The sequence below is a fragment of the Eriocheir sinensis genome, chromosome 1 (assembly GCF_024679095.1).
Source record: "Eriocheir sinensis breed Jianghai 21 chromosome 1, ASM2467909v1, whole genome shotgun sequence".
Lineage (NCBI taxonomy): Eukaryota > Metazoa > Arthropoda > Malacostraca > Decapoda > Varunidae > Eriocheir > Eriocheir sinensis.
In genome coordinates, this window is record NC_066509.1 from 285,001 (window position 1) to 302,440 (window position 17,440).

At 42.7% G+C, this 17,440-nt stretch overlaps 1 protein-coding gene across 10 annotated transcripts in view; it reads right to left on the reverse strand.

Annotated features, from left to right (window-relative positions):
* Positions 1–17,440, reverse strand: part of LOC127000692 (regulator of G-protein signaling 9-like) — a 142,197-nt gene that overhangs the window by 117,736 nt on the left and 7,021 nt on the right. The window lies entirely within an intron of this gene.

Consider the following 17,440-nt stretch of genomic DNA (forward strand, 5'->3'; position numbering starts at 1 on the left):
ATTTAGGGCCGTTACTGACCAGGGAGCGCTAAGTCCGTATCCAGCATCCCTTTAGAGGTTAGTAAGAATGTTAATGTTTTGCGACTTGGAAAATAAATAAAGAACCGAAGAGTTTATCATCAAAGAGATTTCCCATTTCTTATAATAGATATTTAGGGCCATTACTGACCAGGGAGTGCTAAGTCCGTATCCAGCATCACTTTAGAGAGTTTAGTAAGAATGTTAATGTTTTGCGACTTGGAAAATAAATAAAGAACCGAAGAGTTTATCATCAAAGAGAATCAACCATTTCTTATTATAATTATATAGGGACATTACTGACCAGGGAGCGCTAAGTCCGTATCGAGGTTAGAGGTTAGTAAGAATATTAATGACTATCGACTTGAAAAATAAATAGAGACCCCAGGCGTGTGTTTCCTCATAACCAAGGCAATCTGTGTTATATAAGTTATTGGCATCATCATCGTTTTCTTCTTTCTCGAGCGAAGTTGTCAAAAGAAGCTATTCAGAAATAATAATTGTTGGTGTTTTTTTAGTTTGTTTTCTCGAGAGAGTTTCAACGCCAAAAGTGAACAGACTGGATGTTTTATCAAAGAGAATTCCCATTTCTTATAATATATTTAGGGCCGTTACTGACCAGGGAGCGCTAAGTCCGTATCCAGCATCCCTTTAGAGGTTAGTAAGAATGTTAATGATTTGCGACTTGGGAAATAAATAAAAAAACCTTCGCGTGTGTTGAAAATCAAAGAGAATCGCCCATTTCTTATCATGATTATATAGGGACGTTACTGACCAGGGAGCGCCAAGTCTGTATCCAGCATCAATATAGAGCTCAGTAAGAATATTTACGACTTGAAAAATAAATAAAGAACCTCCGCGTGTGTCAAGGAGAATCAACCATTTCTTATTATAATTTAGGGACTGAGGGGGCTACCAGTCCGTAAGTCGAGTATCGAGGTTCCTCATAACCAAGGCAATCTGCACACACACACACACACACACACACTCTCTCTCTCTCTCTCTCTCTCTCTCTCTCTCTCTCTCTCTCTCTCTCTCTCTCTCTCTCTCTCTCTCTCTCTCTCTCTCTCTCTCTCTCTCTCTCTCTCTCTCTCTCTTTTCCCCCCTCGCCCAAAGTGTATAATCGTGCTCATCTCGTTAAAACAAAACACAGACTAATAAAAGCACGAGATTATAATTAACTTTTTAACTTCCCGGCAGCAACTTGTCCACCTCTTGGGCAGGCACAGCGCCAGGGAAAGGGGGATAGGGAAAGGGAGGGAGAGAGGGAGGGAGGTGAGAGAGAGAGAGAAAAAAACTGGAGGTGAAGGGCCGAAAAGTGTGTGTGCTATCAACTCTAAAGAATATATATATATATATATATATATATATATATATATATATATATATATATATATATATATATATATATATATATAGAAAAAAAATACCCACTAGGCCTAATTAAATTTCATGTGTTTATTTATATATTTTTACACCTCACAAAAGCTCCAATGCTCTCTCAACAAAAACAACAACAACAGCAACACAAAAAACTACGTCCATGAATCTCAGGTAACTGCTTAGATGAATCAAGAAAGACTAAACTTCTCACACACACACACACACACACACACACACACACACACACACACACACACACACGAAAAAAAAAAACAGTTTCACGAGGCAGACAATCAGCATGAGATTAAAGAGATGCAGCTGCTGGAAATAGAACAAGGGGTCGGATGATCTCTCTTGATTCCTCGCCGGGTAAGATGAGACACGGGACACCGGGAATGGCTGTAGCGAGGACAGAATAAGGCCGGGGCTCGAGGGAGTAAAGGAGAGGCAAAGGAAGAGACGTAGAGCCATGCAAAATGAGACTAGAAGGAAGCTGTATTTGGTTGAAATTCGGAGAGGCTTTGGGAAGGAGTGCAAAATAAGTCTGGAAGGATGGAAGAGGATGAGAGACGGAGGTGTGTGTGTGTGTGTGTGTGTGTGTGTGTGTGTGTGTGTGTGTGTGTGTGTGTGTGTGTATTTACAGTAATGGAAGCAGCTCAAGGGCAGGAATAAATAAATTAAAATCCCGCTATGAGCTGCTACTGTAAAATAAAATGTAGAGATAAGTAGCCAAAACGAGAGGTCAGTTTCGGATGTGTGTGTGTGTGTGTGTGTGTGCTGCGTCTACACACTGAACCGCACCAAAAACCCGGGGTATAAGGTCACTATAAGCTCACAATCGCCAGGCAGTGTAATATAAGGGAGCCGTTCCAAGCAGCCTTATGATATTGAAGAGTCCCTCTGCCGGCCACCACCCCGAGCCACCCCGCTGCCCTTGCCCGCCTAGTGGTCGCCCTCCTCTAACGCCTAGCTCGCCGCCGCCGCCTCTACCGTATTAAAGCCGCCCTCCCCTCGTCACGGGCGCGATAACCGTGACAACATCTTAGCTTGTGTGTGTGTGTGTGAGAGAGAGAGAGAGAGAGAGAGAGAGAGAGAGAGAGAGAGAGAGAGAGAGGGGGGGGGGGACGCAAATCTGTTTATATCGTCCATACGGGAAACGACGATGCACGGATATATTGTGTGCGTTACGGGGGATGGCGGGAAGCGAGCCTGGCGTTAAAGTACGAACGACCTCTGCAGAAAAACACGAAAAAAATAACCAAAATAAACACACACAAAAATACGAAATAAACACCACCCACACAGCTTAAAAATTCAATATCCACACAACACCGAATGAGGATGAAAATAACACACACACACACACACACACACACACACGTTAGGCCGGAATAAAAGCAGCCGCCTTGTTAGGGAAGGCTGCAAATTGTTTCTGGGTCCAAAATTGCACCAAATATGCCGACCTCCCAAAAAGCGCCGCTTAATATAATTCGAAATGGGAAGCGATGATAGAGGCTGATCAAATTAAACGAAATGTATGCGCCATGGGAGACACGCTAAAAAACGCATTTACACAGATTGTCCTGATTTCCAATACAGGTTCCGCGGCAACGCGTGGCCGTCATCATAACTACGGCCGCATTTCGCCGGCGGAGAAAATTATATTATTCATAATGATGATGGGTGAATATTGCACCATAAAAGTCAACACACACACACACACACACACACACACACACACACACACACACACACACACACACACACACACACACACACAGGCGTGCTGCAGTGGCTGCCCGCCCAGGCTCCCAATTAGGAGGTTGAGGTTGGAGCCTTGCTCAGGCGGAAAGATTTTTCCGTTGAGAAGGCGCGGTTACTGTTCCCCTTGAGAAAGGGGAATGGGCGTGTGTGTGTAAGGTCCCAGCAGCACACACGGATCGACTAACGAGCTCTAAGACTCTCCACAGGCCCGTGTAAACCAATACGGCAGGATAAGACACGAACCCAGGCGAAGGACAAGAGACAGAGAGCTACAAGAGCAGAATCTGACCCTTGTGAAGTCCTAGCCTGAGGAGGTCGCTAACACGGAAAACAGTACCATTAAAGGCGATACAGCAAGACCAATCACGCGCAAAGACAAGGGAAAGAGGGATGAGGCCGCGTCCCCGGGCAGGAGGAGAAGTGTGTGCGGCGATGAGGAAGTGAGGGCAGCGATCCGGGGCCGGGCATTGTGTTTATACTTGGGCGTGTAAGTTTGGGGCATCTGGCGTCTGTTGACTATCCCAGCTCCCTTCCTAGACGCCCCAGCGCTCCCCTCGCCCTCCCACCCCTGCCCGGCGCGGCTCGTAAACAAACCATCTCGACATGACATCACCCGCCTAAGTCTGTTTTCTTTTGTTTTTCACACTTTTTCTCAGCTCCGTTTTCGTGTTGCTTGTTTTAGTAATGATTAGCCTTCCTTTTAACCTGGGAAAGGCGGATACTATTGCTGCTGCTGCTACTACTACTACTACTACTACTATTACTACTACTACTACTTCTGTTATTATTATTACTACTACTGCTATTACTTCTACCACTACTACTACGACTACTACTACAACTACTACTACTACTACCACTTCTAACGCATATTTATTTGACTTTCCTCGTCCTCTTTTCTTTCAACATTCACATTATTTGTTTATTGGAAGAGTTTCAGTTTTATATTTATCCCAAGATGTATTTTTTCCACTTATTTTATTCCTTACTTTACTCTCTCATGACTTTCTTTGCCTAATTTTCCCATGACTTTCGACACCTAACCTCTCCTTGTCTGTCTGTTCTACCTTGATTTCTTTAATTAATATTTTCTTCAATTTTCATGAGTAATATATCTTTCACTTTTGTTTCTTCCTTCTTTCTTTCTTTCTTCCTTCCTTCCATTTCCTTTTTAAAATATTTCCTCGTCCCTTTCGTTCACTTCTTTTATTTTATCTTTATTTCAGTACCTGCATTTTTTCCTTCTTTATTTTCCTATCCCCCTTCCTTCCAATTATCCACCATTTTGCCCTTTCACTCCCTTGTCTTCTTTTTCCTTTTCTGTTTTCCATTTTCTCTCTTTTCATAATCTCTTCTGGTCATATTTTTGGGTGAAGTTCAATTATTCTCCTTCTCTCTCTCTCTCTCTCTCTCTCTCTCTCTCTCTCTCTCTCTCTCTCTCTCTCTCTCTCTCTCTCTCTCTCTCTCTCTCTCTCTCTCTCTCTCTCCTCCTCCTCCTCTTTCTCTATTTTCCATCTTTTCCATTCTCAATAGCAACATCCAATCATTTTCTTTCCTCCTCCTCCTCCTCCTCCTCCTCCTCCTCCTTCTCCTTCTCCTCCTCCTCCTCCTTCAGTATCCCTCTGCCTCCTCCGCCTCCTGTTTACTGTCTGTCAACACCATCATTGCCGTCTTCATCCTGGCTGTCTCTCTTCCAGTCACGATTCACTTCACTTCTTTCCGGCCACTGTCATTCCATCCCTCAGCCCTTCCCTCACACGTGACGCTCCTGCCCCTGATGATGCTAAGGCCGAGCTGATGGAAGCAAGTATTCTATTGTGTCCTAACGAAGAGGTGTGGTTTGTTCCCTCCCTTGGTCTTCATAGTAAATAGAACATGAGAGTATTTACTCAAAGATTATAATTTTATGGTCGAATAGCTGAAATTCCTCTGTCAACAAAAAATAATGTAAAGGTCACAAGTAATGATACAGTATTTGTCCTCTCGTTCGCGTGGGTAAAAGGAGCTTATATCTACCTTTAAAACCTTCATATCGAAACCTCCAGGAGTGAAATGGCTTAACATGAGTTCATGAGATGTTAACAGTGAAAGTAAAGGCCGTAGATTTTTTGCGGGGTGGGCAACGACTATTTGTTTACTATCAATTTGCTTAAGAAGTGATGCAATGGACTTATACTACTTAAAGGAGTAAATAATGAGAGTAAAATCCATAACAGTTATTCTAAACAATGCCTGTCATTTCGTCTAAGGTGTGATCCAGTCACGCCCCAAATAATCGCCTTTTTATCAAACTGAATAGCTATGTAACTTGAACACAGATAACAGAGTAAAAGACAATATCAGTTACTCTAAGCAATGCCTATCAGTTTAGCATAGCGGTGATCCAGTTCCCGCCTCTCGTAACCCGTCCACGTCGTCCACTCTACGCAGTTCCACTTTAGTTGCCAAGGTGACCGGCCACTCCCAGCTCCCGGCCGCTATTCATCACGCGTCGCACGCCGCCAATATTCTACAATGTAGCTCTCAGAACGCCCAAGAAGGGACGCTGCAGGACACCATGGCCCTCAGTTTTGCACGATAAATATACTACTACTATTGTTACTACTGCTACTACTATAGGACACGTACTGGAACTCAATGGCGTAGAATTCCATAGTTAGTTAGCGTCGGGCTTCCAGGGAAACATTTCAACCTTTATACGAATATAAATATAAAAAAAGGAAAAACGTGGATATGCTGCCCACGGATATAAATATATTTTTTCAAACTGTCATTATAAAGATTCCACCATTTTATACCATAGATGTTATTTTAGATGTTATGTGTGTGTTCATCTTTCCTAGTTGTAGAAGAATATGGATATTGCCGTAAATAAAAATGAATGAATAACTAAATAAATAAATAACGAATGGTTTCTAGTGTTGTTTTTTCCTTAACGCCTCATATTGTTTATTGTATGTGTTTGTTTGTGTGTGTGTGTGTGTGTGTGTGTGTGTGTGTGTGTGTGTGTGTGTGTGTACTTTTCCCCGCCTCCCTCGACGCAGCGGCGCAGTTATGTTGAAGGAAAAACAAATCAACCCAAAAATACATTCCGTCGGGTGGGAGGCGAGGCGAGGAGAGGCGGCAGGGCATGAGGGAACGAGGGGCCGCCTACTACCTTCCTCCTTCAGCATTTTCCCTTTTCTCTGTAATTTAAAGACTTTCAGGACGGCAGCATCAAAACGCCTCTGGAACTAAGGTCGGTATACTGTTAGACGCCTCCAGTCCCCTTCACCCCTCACATCAGCTATTTCCAAAGGCCGAAAAGGAGATCAGTCGAGTGCTTATGAGTGGTATTTTAGATTCATGGTACAGAGGAAGGGTCAGACTACCACCGGGGTCATAAAACTACTGCTGGAAATGCCCACAACTCCTACGAATGCCTTGTCAAATAGATATCCTTGGGCGGCGATAGGTTTAAGAGTATTTTTTTTTTTACGTCGCAGCCTATTGCGCCGGTAGGCTTCTTCCCGGTGGGGCCTGATGGTCGGCCCAGCCCGTTCTGGCGCAGGCGAGTGTTTATAGTGGCGCCATCTTGCATTGGCTCATGCTGCCCTCCCGGAGCTCATCTTTAATCCTAGAATCTAGAGTCCGGGTTGATAGGTGGTCTTCTGGACAGCATGTGGGTAGTTTTAAGCCACTCGGCGGCGGCTGAAAAATCCCAGCTTGGTGGCACCGGGCGGGGATTGAACTCGCGTCTTCCTGAACGCGGGGCCGTCACTCTGTCGACTCAGCCACTGCCTCCCCCAAAGGCTTGTATTCTCATATGCTTTCAAGTATTTCCCAAGGGCAAAACGGAGATTAATCAGGCTCTCATGTTGGCATATAAAACTACCCTTGGAAATACTAACCTAATCTCTCCCAAAGCCTTGAGTATCCGGGGCTGAGGTTGTTATTTTTAGAAGCTCTCGGCTCTTATAACAGCAATTTCGCAAGGGCATAAAGGAGATTAGTCGGGCTCTCATGTTGGCACATAAAACCACACTTGAAAATACTAACCTGATCTCTCCCAAAGTCTTAAGTATCTGGGGCTGAGGTTGTTATTTCCAGACGCTCTCGGTTCTTACAACAACAATTTCCCAAGGGCATGACGGAGATTAATCAGGCACTCATGTAGGCATATAAAACCACCCTTGGAAATCCTAACCTAATCTCTCCCAAAGCCTTGAGTATCTGGGGCTGAGGTTGTTGTTATCAGGAGGTTGGTATCAGGACACCTCTCCTCCCGAATTTGTCCTCCCGAAATTGACCTCTCTTTTTGGACACTCCTTTGACCTCTATTAAGGAGCAGTGAGTAGCGGGCTTTTTTTTCCCAAGGGCATAACGGAGATCAATTGGGTTCTCATGAGTGTTTTTTTTTCTCGTTCATGGTGCAGCAGAAGCCTTGTCAAACCATCACTATAGGCTCATAAAACTACCTACCCATGGAAATACTAACACAACCTCTACCAAAGCCTTATCAAAAGTGGGTGTTTAAGCCTCGAAATGTTTGAGTAAGAGAAGAAAGAAGAGTGATGGATGTAGGCAGGAGAGGAAGAGGAAAAGGAGGAGTGGGAGGAGGAGGAGGAGGAGGAGGAGGAGGAGGATATGATAATGATGGAGAAGGGATTGTGAAGCTAGGAAGTAGGAGGAAGAAGAAGAAGAAGATCGTCTATAGGCCTAAGGGGAGGGGCTTGTGTAGTGGCAGCCATTTTTAAAACCCCGCCCGGCACAGCGCCCTTTAAAATTAGGCAGTGAGCAAGGAAAATATGATGTTAATAGACTTCTCTCTCTCTCTCTCTCTCTCTCTCTCTCTCTCTCTCTCTCTCTCTCTCTCTCTCTCTCTCTCTCTCTCTCTCTCTCTCTCTCTCTCTCTCTCTCTCTCTCTCTCTCTCTCTCTCTCTCTCTCTCTCTCTCATTTTTTCTCTCTTTCATCCATTCTCTCTCTCTCTCTCTCTCTCTCTCTCTCTCTCTCTCTCTCTCTCTCTCTCTCTCTCTCTCTCTCTCTCTCTCTCTCTCTCTCTCTCTCTCTCTCTCTCTCTCTCTCTCCTCCTTTCTTCTCATTTCTCTTCTCATTTCCATCTTCCTAAGTTGGTCTTCTTCTCATTTCCTTTGTGTCCTTTTTTCTTCCTTCTCTGTCTTTCATTCCCTTCCCTTCTTCTTCATTTCCCTTTCGCTTCCTTTCTTTCTCTTGTCTCCCGTTTTTCATCTTTTTCTCTCTCACTCTTTCGCTCAGCAACTTTACTCTTCCTCTATTCTTCGTCTTTCCAATACTTCTATACTCTCTCTCTCTCTCTCTCTCTCTCTCTCTCTCTCTCTCTCTCTCTCTCTCTCTCTCTCTCTCTCTCTCTCTCTCTCTCTCGGCAGATCCGTTATTAGATAATTACCCGCGGTGTGTTTGTCGTGGAGGAGGAGGAGGAGGAGGAGGAAGAGGAAGAGGAAGAGGAAGAGGAGGAGGAGGAGGAGGAGGAGGAGGAAAAGGAGGAATTGGGAGAGAAATAATAATAATAATAATAATAATAATAATAATAATAATAATAATAATAATAATAATAATAATAATAATAATAATAAGAAGAAGAAGAAGAAGAAGAAGAAGAAGAAGAAGAAGAAGAAAAAGAAGAAGATGGAAGTGAGTAAAAAGAAAAAAATAATGTAAAAGAATAAGAATGAGAATAATGTAGAGAAGAAGTAGGAGGAGGAGGAGGAGGAGGAGAAGCAAGAACTAGAGGAAGAGGAAGAAGAAGAGATGGAAATGAAGAAGAGGGCAAAGTCGAGGGCTTGAAGAGGAAAAAAAAGGAGGGAAATGGAGAGAAAAGAGAGAAAAAAAGAAAGAACTGAAAAGAGGAGGAGAAGGCGGAGGAGGAGATGGAGGAGAGTGTAAGCATAAAGAGGAAGACGAAGAGGAGGAGGAGGAGGAGACGGAATACGGAGAAGGAGGAGGAGGAGGAGGAGGAGGAGGAAAAAGAAAATGAATAGAAGCAGAAAGACCAGGAGGAGGAGGGGGAGGAAGAGCCACGACGAGGATGAGGGACAGAGGAAAGAGGCGGTGTAAGGAGGGCGGGTTGAGCGACCTTCCAGCTGCCCTCACCAACCCCCGCCAAGCAACGTCTTCTCCCAGGAAATTGGCCGTAACTTGTGGCGGGGGAATATTCCCTTATTTATCTCCCCGCAGCCAGAGAGAGAGAGAGAGAGAGAGAGAGAGAGAGAGAGAGAGAGAGAGAGAGAGAGGGGGGGGGAGGGGGGGGAGGGGAGCTGGTACATTAGGTAGACAGTAGGTTGAAAGGTAAGTATGAATGTATGTATGTATGTATGTATGTATGTATGTAGGTAAGTGTGTGTGTGTGTGTGTGTGTGTGTGTGTGTGTGTGTGCAGGGAGGGCGTTTCAAATCTAATTGCCGGGCTCAGGTGACTAGGCGTCCTATCTTTAGAGACGTAATTAGCAGGCTGGCGCCACTGGTAATGATGTTAATGAGAATAATAACCAGACGTGGGCAGAACGACTTATTGCAATCATTCCAAGGCGTCTCGGGATACTGTGTGCAATTGGTGGCATATATACGAGGTCCTAATTCTCAATCGTTTCGGGGCTAACATCTCCTCTCCATTTGCTAAGGCTTTCGTAGGGGTTGTGTCAATCTTTCCTATCATGTACAAATACTAACACAACATCCTTCAGACCATACAGTTTTGCCATGCTATAAGTTTAAATGTATTGTTGATTAATACGCTGAAAATAGTACTGAATATAAGGTTCAGTCACTATAAAAACGTTGCTACACAGTTTCGAATCACAAACCCTCAATAATCAGGGAACGAGAAACATGATGCTAATCCAATCTCTCTCTCTCTCTCTCTCTCTCTCTCTCTCTCTCTCTCTCTCTCTCTCTCTCTCTCTCTCTCTCTCTCTCTCTCTTCTCTCTCTTCTCTTCCCTTCCCTTCCCTTCCCTTCCCTTCCCTTGCCTTCCCCCGCGGCGCATAATGCAAGCGGGTTAGCACTTAATGAAGCGTCGTCCCAACGCCACCAGGGTCACATTGCCTCCATACCTATCGATGAATGGACAGAGAACAGAGACTAAAGGAAAAATAAAACACCTCTATAGGGTCTCATTGCCTCCATACTTATCGATGAAGGGCGAGGGAACAGAGACTAAAGGCAAGGGAAAATATATCGTCTTGTGGCAAAGTATAATGTAGAAAAAAAGAGTAAATTGGTTGGTGTGCTTTAAATAAAGAGCTATAATATGCTACTCTAACTTACCTTACCTAATACTATACCAGAGGATGATAATGGCAATAGTAGTAGTAGTAGTAGTAGTAGTAGTAGTAGTAGTAGTAGTAGTAGTAGTAGTAGTAGTAGTAGTAGTAGTAGTAGTAGTAGTAGTAGTAGTAGTAGTAGTAGTAGTAGTAGTAGTAGTAGTAGTAGTAGTAGTAGTAGTAGTAGTAATAATAATAATAATAATAATAATAATAATAATAATAATAATAATAATAATAATAATAATAATAATAATAATAATAATAATAATAATAATAATAATAATAATAATAATAATAATAATAATAATAATAATAATAAGAAGAAGAAGAAGAAGAAGAAGAAGAAGAAGAAGAAAAAGAAAAAGAAGAAGAATGAGCGAATACCTAAACAAATAGCATCACAAACAGTGCAATAAAATTTAACATGAAAAAAAGGAGCAAAGCAAAGCAAAGAAGGAAGCAAATTCACACGAGCACCTTAAAAAGAAGTGCAAACTATTAAGATTAACCAGCGCTCACAACCCCATCCATCACACTTACACTCTCCATAATTCAGAATTTGAATCAGTCCACACACTCAAGTATCTTGGTGTCCACCTCTCGATTAACCTACAGTTCAACACTCATATAGACCACGTCAGTGCGTAACAGTGCCACAGCCAACCGAAGTCTGGGGTTACTGAGGAGGAATTTACATTACTGCACACCTGACATAAAACACATAGCTTATGACACACTTGTGAGACCAACACTTGAATACTGCTCCACGGTGTGGGATCCTTACACACACAGAAACATTGATAGGTTAGAACAAATCAACACCAAGGCGGCTAGGTTCATTACAAACAATTACACTCGAACGACTGGCATCACAGCACGCGGAACAAACAACAGATAAACATGAAACCTCTTCACTTACGCAAACAAGCACACAGACTTACACTTATGTACAAAATCACAAACACTCACATTGACACAACAACGCAAACAGTCAACGTACTCGTAACACACACATCCATAAATACCAAACATGTCACACTAACACTGACGCATACAAGCACTCATACTTTCCACGCACCATACGTGACTGGAACAGCCTCCCTCATCAGATTTTAGACTGCGGTACAATAGACTCATTCAGAAAACAAATACACACTCACTTGTCACCACAACACACCAACACTAACAATTACACCTGATTCACTTCCCTCCCCTGCACACTCGGCTCCCCCGTCCCCCCAACAGCCAACACAAATATGCGTGTTATGCACTTGTACATGTGCCCTGCGCATCATAAATCCAGATCCAGATCCAGAAAAATAGACGAGTAAAGAAAAGAATAACAGTATCAACTCACAACGTCACTAAACGTCACACACCTTAGCTTAAAACCCAACATGAAAGGCACAGAGTTAAGCCCACGTAAAGTATGTAGCAAACAGTGGCATTGCGGCAAGAGTATTTTTGGAATAACTCGGTGTTCCAGGAAACGTTAGATAATCCGACAGTTCACGAAACATCGCGTTCCTACTGCGGTCGTCCCCTAAACATTCTGGGCTTCAACTCAGCACGTTGCTTAAACTCCGCGGAACACGCGCTTCTTCCAGGAACATGGGGAACAAGGATCATATTCTTAAACATTTCAGAGATTACACAGCCACATTTGACTAGACTGTGGTATATATAGGCTATGTAACCATTTCCATGATTAGCTACATGAGCCTATAGGGAAAGTTTGGCAAGGCTTAATTAAACGTTTCTGGCCTCACACACACACATTTGACAAGGCTCTGGTAGCGGCCACGTAACTACTTCCATTATCAATATATGAACAATCGCCTGCACATCGTCAAACTTGAGAGACGCTACGAGCCCTTCCATTCATTACTTAGGCCTCGGCAAAGATGGCGGGGTCTGGCGTGTTCTAGAGAGACCAAACCTTTGTAATTCTGGTTATTTCATAGGCTTAGGGACCATCATTATCAATATATCAATTGCCATCTACACACCATCATATTTTTGAGCCGCTACGAGGCCTTCCATCCATTACCTAGGCCTCGGTAAAGATGGCGGGATCTGGGGTGTTCTAGAGTGATCAAACATTTGTAATTCTGGTTATTTCGTGGGATCAGGCACCATTACTATCATTATTTCAATAGCCACCTTCACATCGTCATATTTTAGAGCCGGTACGAGGCCTTCCATTCACTACTTAGGCCTAGGCAAAGATGGCGCGGTCTGGCGTGTTCTAGAGTGTTTGCGTCACACGACACTCTGTTTACCCCGGCGAGTACTGGACACACGAATCGATGGGGGGTAAACACGTTGCCTGCTAGACAGCTCGAGCAGCGGCAGCCAGCAGCAGAAGGGGGGATATTCTCAGACGCTTTCGCCTCTCACATCAGCTACTTCCAAGGACCGCAAAGGAGATCAATCGAGGTCTAATGAGCGTTTTCTTACATTCACGGCAATAGAGAATGATCAAACTACCTCCAAGGCCATAAAACTACCCAAGGAAATGCCCACAACGCCTACGAAAGCCATGTCAATTGTGTGCCTGGGCGCCTTTCATATCAACTGTTTCAAAGGGCCGAAAAGGAGATCAATCGAGGTCTAATGAGTGTTTTCTTACAATCATAGCAAAGAAGAATGACCAAATCACCACCAGGGTCATAAAACTACCCAGTGAAATGCCCACAACTCGTACGAAAGCACTGTCAAATGTGTGTGCCAGGGGCCATTCTTAAACATTTCCGCCCAAGTTCACACATTTGACAAGGCTTTCGTGGGAGTTGTGGGCGTTTCCAGGAGTAATTTTATGACCCTGGTGGTAGTTTGACCCTTCTTCTGTACCATGAACCTGAGGAAACACTTATTAGAACCCGATTGACCTCCTTTTTGGCCTTTAGAAATAGTTGATGTGACCCAAGCTGCATCCCACATCCCCAAACGTCACATAGGCCTATACACACCTTCAAAAATGTTTCCTCTGCTTCACTGCTTTTTATATTGCGCAATTTACTATATTATAATTATTTTTCATTTATTTACCTGACGTAAATTATGCAAACAGAAATTAATACTTCATTAATTTTAACATTCTTTAATGTATCAGAGTAATGTGAGGTAGGCTATTTATTATTATTATTATTATTATTATTATTATTATTAGTAGTAGTAGTAGTAGTAGTAGTAGTAGTAGTAGTAGTAGTAGTAGTAGTAGTAGTAGTAGCAGAAGTAGTAGTAGTAGCAGAAGTAGTAGTAGCAGTAGTAGTAGTAGTAGTAGCACAGTAGTAGTAGTAGTAGTAGTAGTAGTAGCACAGTAGTAGTAGTAGTAGTAGTAGCACAGTTGTAGTAGTAGTGGTAGTAATAAATATGCTTGTTTAATATTCACTTCTATCTAATCATTATATTCATTAGATCAAGATTCAATGCAAAATAAGCTTGTCTGATACTTCTTTCTATAAGGTTTACCCATTTGATTACCATGGCATGCAAAATAAGCTTGATCAATATTTCTTTCTGTGAGGTTTGTTTTTCAGCCATCTGATCAATTTTCGTCCGTGACAGGCTGATTAACAAGACAGAGGACACTCAGCGGACCTCTGCAGCCAACACGGAGGCACGAGCTCCACCCCGTGAATACCGAACAGCTCCAGCCACTGACACAGACTTATTGACTTCCAATGAGGCATGCCTGAATGTCTATCAGTGAACAACACGTTATTTAGCACAGCCGCTGCACACCAGAAACCAATTGTGAGGGCAACTACCAACTTAGCGGCCGAACGACCGGGGCACTCCTGCCGTCCGCCCGCATCTTGCCGTTCGAAGCTGTGCAACTACCGAGCCACAGCGAACCACCTGCTTCACTCCCGCTGCTCGTTCGTTGCCGCCCGCGCCTTCCTCGTCAGACAGCGGCCGAGCCTCGCCCTGAACACTTGATTCTGCTATAGCTCCTGCCCTGCTCTCACTCGGGCTAACTCAGATACCGTGGGCTCGTTCTGGGTACCTTACCTCTCACCTCTCCACGCCCTGGACTCCCGTGACTGCCGTGAACCTGACGCCCCTTCTCCTCCTGCGCCTCCCTCGTCTACCACATCTACACCACTTCAAGGACGAAGCTGTGCTGCCTCGTCATTGCCACTTAAAGGACGAGACGCCCCGAAGAGGAAGAAGTCGTGCAACAGGTCATTGCTGAGTCCGGCGTGCTGAAGCCTTCTTGTCGGAGACTTCAGATTGTGAGGTCTGTTTTGGGGTTTTCTTACTTTACTTAAAGTAAACTGGTGTCTAACCATTTATCTTGTTTGTTTATCCCTTCCGATTACAGCACCCAACTCTGGAACCTTGACACCAATGCTAGGAATATATTGATCCATGTAAGCAACTCTTCCGGATCCTGCATAACCTGACCAATGGCACTTATTGATGTAACGGTAAGAAATTATTCATGATTTTATTTATTTACTGAGGAGCAGGTTCAAACTTACACCCTCTAGGTATATGTACCAATTTTATTTATTTACTGAGGTGCAGATTCAAACTTACACCCTCTATGTGTATGTACCAATTTTATTTATTTACTGAGGTGCAGATTCAAACTTACACCCTCTGTGTATGTACCAATTTTATTTATTTACTGAGGTGCAGATTCAAATGTACCAATTTTATTTATTTACTGAGGTGCAGATTCAAACTTACACCCTCTGTGTATGTACCAATTTTATTTATTTACTGAGGTGCAGATTCAAACTTACACCCTCTATGTATATGTACCAATTTTAGCCTGAATTACTTTAGCGTTACCCGCTTTAACCACATGTTATTTGATGTAACCCTAAGAAATTATTCATGATTTTATTTATTTACTGAGGAGCAGATTTGAATTTACAACCTCTACATGTATGAACTAATTTTAGCCCCGATCACTCTCATTACCTGCTTTAACCTTTCACACAGACTTTCCTGATGTGCAACACTAAGAAATTATTCATAACTATTGATCTTTACTGATGGGGCATTAAAGACTAGCAGATTTAAACTCAGTATCTAAGTATATACAGTCATTGGCCACAATTATCTTATAATTACCCTCTTTAATTAACCCCTATGAACAGCTTATCCTGACATCATAACTAAATCTCTTATATGAGTACTTTGATTCCTATTGATGGGGCATAAAGGAGAAGATTTAAACTTACAACCTCTTATGTATGTACAGTCTTTAGCCCTAAAACTGTATCACAATCCTCTGTAACCCTATGAGCAGCCTTTTCTGACCCATGATTCTTAAAAAAAAAATCACAATTGGGCGCAAAAAATAATCTTATTACGTTAAAAGTTCATTAAAAGTTCATCATGCCTTTCAGGATGGTTGATAAATGGGTACCTGGGGGGGAAAGCAAACTGTGGTATCCCGAATGTCACAATGACCCTGTCCCCCGCGGTAATGGCTATCACCCACCACAGTCTCAATGGACAATGTGGCGGAAAATGAGCACTGTGGCCATGCACAACTATTGGCTATGCCCCCCAACTTTACCTTTGTACCAAGAAAGACAAAAGAAAGTAACAAAATTCTTGGGAGACAATGAGATGACGATGATGATTATAATGATCTTGATTTTTAATGATAAGGGATTGAATCTATATTTACAGCCACAGCCTCCCTAGTACAAACTATGCAGCCCTAAATGCTTTACTACAGTACTCTTAAGCCTACAAAACTGCTTCTGATGTGCAGAGCTTAGAAATTAATCCCATATATAAATTTTTACTGGTGGGACATATAACGCTCCATATTCACACCCACCGGCTTCAAGTCAAACACTCTACCATGACACTTTAACCCTATAAACAATTTCCTGATGTGCAGAACTAAGAACTCATTCATAAGCTAATTGATTTTAATGCTAATATCTCACAAACAGGCTTTTGTCTATACATCCATAAGGCATGGATAATAATCGTATTAGATTAAATTGATGCGATCAGAAGCCGTGATGTATATACACACACATACAGATAGATAGATAAAGGGAGGGAGAGGCTTCATCTATCTGGTCTTTCCAAACTCCTCCTTCATTTAATTCTCGTGGCCATCTTTTAGCACACGATAACGAACGTTCATCCAATTTTCCACTCGATGTTATCTCCCATTGGGCCTCCTCCTCCTCCTTTTGAACTCTACAAAAGATCAGTAAATATCCAATTAACTATTTTTCCAATGAAATATTCCAATGGATATTTATATAAAGTAAGGTTCTTCAGGGTACACATAACTACACTTCGCTGGGATGCAGAAATTTACATACATCTTGGGTCATGTATTCTCAGATGCTTTCGACTCTCGCAATGATTATTTCCAAAGCCCTCAGAGGAGATTAGTTGGGTTTTCATGAGTGTTTTACATTCATTGTTCAGAAGCCTTATAAACTATCATTATGGTGATGGAATGCTGGCAGTGGGTTTTTTTCAACTGTAAAACAAAAAGGTAAGTACCTAGTTAAATGTAATAACCTAGGAGACAACTGCTATGTTATTCAATTACTTTTTAGGAAGAACACCTTCATGATGTACGTTCACTAAAATCATATTGTGGAGGCATAAACATTTGGCATACAGCCCCTCTTCTGCCTAGCAACCCAAGAAACCCATGACAACACAAGGGCTTCCATGGTAAACTTTCTGACTTTTTCCAGTCTTGCTTTGGTGGGCAAAACTTTTCTTACAGGACCTGATGTTTTTTTAATTCATCTGTTAAAGCTTTGTCTCAAATGGGTGCTGCCCTGCCTATACCCAAGTACTCTGCAGTGCCACAGTGAAGCACCATTCCCTTTTGCCTGGAGACTGTTACTCCCCCCCAGGCACTGAGTTAGTGATGAACAACAGGGAATCAGTGTACGTACAGAGGAAATAAATAAGTAGGAGCTGTGAGGACTAAATAAATAGGAGAATAAATAGGAGCTGTCAGAAATAATAAATAGGAGAAATAAA